Here is a 3204-nt window from a genome sequence, read left to right as displayed (position 1 = left end):
ACGACAGTGCTAGAGCGGTCCAGTACTTCTTTCTCGATCTGCGAAACACTTGGCTGGCGCCAAGAGTCCTTGATGCTGGAACCTGGAACCAGACCTGGCTGCTTTCTGGAGTCGCGCTTTTCTACTCAGGGTAGTAGGAAGTTTTCTATTGCTCCACAGAGCTGTGGTCAGCAACTAGCTGCTGGTAAGGTCAGCACGCTTTCATCAGTAATAATAAAGTGACAGTTTACTTTTATAGAATACTATGAACTGGGCACTGATTAAAGCACCTTAACTTATCTCAGTCTTCCTAAGAGCACTCTAAGTACACTTGTTTTACAGATGTAGAAACTAGGGCTTAGAGAGGTGAAAGTAACACAGCGACCGAGCAAAGATACAAACCCAGGCTATCTGAAGCAAGAGCGACCAGGGTGAGCTCCTTAACTGTTAGCTTTTCCTCCATGTTACTGCCTTTAAGAAGTTTTTTTGGATTTCACCTAGTATAAGAACATCACTCCTTTCTCTAAACTTTCATTTTATGATTTTTGGCCATTTCCTGCTTTCTTAGTTCGTTTATGGCCTCTAGGTGTGGGAGATACAAAGGTAAATAAGACCATAAAATGCAATTTAGCTCCTCTTGCATGTGGCCTCTCTCCCTTAGTAGGCATCTTCCTGAAAGCAGTAACCTGGTCTCCCTCTTAGCTCTGCACTGTGTCTGGCACAATGTTGCCACTTGAATTACAGTAGTGAACAAAACATAAAGCCCTTGCTTTCTTGGAGTGTATATTTTGATAGGGAGAACAAATAATGCATTAGGAAAAAATAGAATAATTTCATATGTAAGTGCTACGAAATTTGGGGAAAGGGGTGTATGCCAAATCTGAGCTGAGGCCCGAAGAATAAGAAGCCAGCACACGAAGATCACAGTGGAAGCGACTTTTACGCCGTGGCAGACTCTGTGCTAAGCTGCTGCCTTAAACAGCTGTTAAGAGAACAGTCCAGATTCATGCTCTCATGAAACTGGCATTCCAGTATGTGTGACTGTTAGGGCAGGGATGAAAATAATAAAATAAAACAGGGCAGTGTAAGAACAGAGATTCAATAGTTGCTAATTTTGGTTGCTTGGTCAAGGAAGTCTTCTATAAAGTGGTGAATTTAAGCTGTTATCTGAGTTTAAAAAGGAGTCACCTCTGTTAGGATCTGAGGGAAGAGTGTTTCAGGCAGAAACCAACTAGAATAAAGGCCCTAACCAGGAATGAGCTTGATGTATTCAAAAAAGATAAAGGAAACTATTTTGCTGGAAAATGTGGTAAGGAGTATACTAGGTGAAGATACAGATCATATATGTTTTTTGTTCTTTTTTTCCCAGCTTTATTGAAAAATAATGTTTCTTACTGGCCACATGTGGCTATAGAGCACTTGAAACTTGGCTAGTGGCACACTGGAATGATGCTGAGAATCAGGGCGCATTCATTAATACGTGCCTCCCCATGTCCTGCTTCCTAATTCTGACTTCTGCCTGCTGTGATCACTTGATCACCAAAGCTGCATTGCCAATCATGGTTCAAATATTTATCTGTGAGGTTTGCTTTTTGTATTTAAGTTCCCATAAATTTTTATTTCATTATATTTATTCTGCAGATGATCATTGGCATGTTTGAACAGTATCATTCTACTTCCCCAGCTCTTTATATTCTAGACTGAGAGATTTTATTTTTATCATCTTAATCTGACTTTATACACATTCCTTATTTTTTGAGATGTAACAGTACAAACTTTTAGGATTGTAAAGGAAGAGACTCTAGCCTTTGGGATGTTACTAGATGTTAGAACTAAGATATTTTCTAGGATTAACATTATTCTGAAAATTTGGGTGACTGCTTCAATTTCTTTCATCTCATCCTCTGTCACCCATTCTCTTCCTGAGGATGAGATAGTTGGATGGTGTCATCGATTGAATGGACATGAGTTTGAGCAAACTACTGGAGATAGTGAAGGACAGGAAAGCCTGGTCTGCTGCTGTCCATGGGGTTGCAAAGAGTCAGATACAGACATGACCGAGCAACTGAACAAATCTATTTCTTTATATTATCAATGTTTTAACCTTGACTCAGCTAGGCCAGTATTCCTCTTTAAACTTTTTAGGCACTAGTTACCCATTTAGAGAATAATTAGACAGATGGTTTATTTAAAGTTGTATATTTGTCTTTTGCTGCCTATTAATATTTTTAATGTGTATGATACCCAAGTGATATGCATATATATAATTGATATATTTTAAATCTCTTTAGACATTTCTTATGGGGCTTCCCTGGTGACTCAGTGGTAAAGAATCCACCTGCCAATGCAGGAGACGTGGGTTTTAATCCCTGGGTCAGGAAGATCCCCTGGAGAAGGAAATAGCAACCCACTCCAGTATTCTTGCCTGGAGAATCCCATGGACAGAGGAGCCTGGCAGGCTACAGTCCATGGGGTGACAAAGAGTTGGACACGACTTAGTGGCTGAACAAGGAAACATTATTATATTATCTAATAGCTAGTATAAAGGCTGGGGATCTTATTGTAAATGCAATGGAAAGTCATTCGAGGCTTTTAAGCAGAGAAATTATATGATCTGACATGTGTGTAAAAAATCATGGCAGGGAAAAGGGTCGGGGTGAGAAAGAGATCCTAAGATATTAGGAGTGGAGGCAGGGAGACCAGTTAGGAAGCCCTTGCTCGGTGGGAGATGATGTGACTTGGCCAAGAGGTGGTGGAGATATATAATAGTGGACAGATTCAAGAAATGGTTTAAAGGTAAAGATTCGGATAGGGGACACAGGAGAGAAATCAAGGAAGATACCTGAAGCTTTGCAGTGAACAACTAGGTGGTGATTTACTGAAATGAGCAAAGGGTGGGGGTGGGGGGGTGGGGGGTGGAAGGGGTCAGATGGTCGTTTCTGGGTTTTTTTTTTTTTTTTTTTTGGTTCTCTTAAGTGTAATAATATTTATTATTTGCGTGCTTACTATGTGCCAGACGCTGCGCTAGACGGCTTACAGATTAAAATTTCACAATACTATCAGTAAATGCTGTGCCTCAGTTTTGTAGAAAAGAAGCTTAGGCTCAGACTAGGGACAAGGCGCATGTTCTCACCGCTAGAAGTGGTGGAAGCTGAATTCGAACCTAAGTCTGACTGCTTCCACGGACATCAGGCCTCTTCTTTGCGAAACCAAGACAGTTTTCTC

This window comes from Bubalus bubalis, chromosome 1 (assembly GCF_019923935.1).
Source record: "Bubalus bubalis isolate 160015118507 breed Murrah chromosome 1, NDDB_SH_1, whole genome shotgun sequence".
NCBI lineage: Eukaryota > Metazoa > Chordata > Mammalia > Artiodactyla > Bovidae > Bubalus > Bubalus bubalis.
This window is presented reverse-complemented; position numbering follows the sequence as displayed.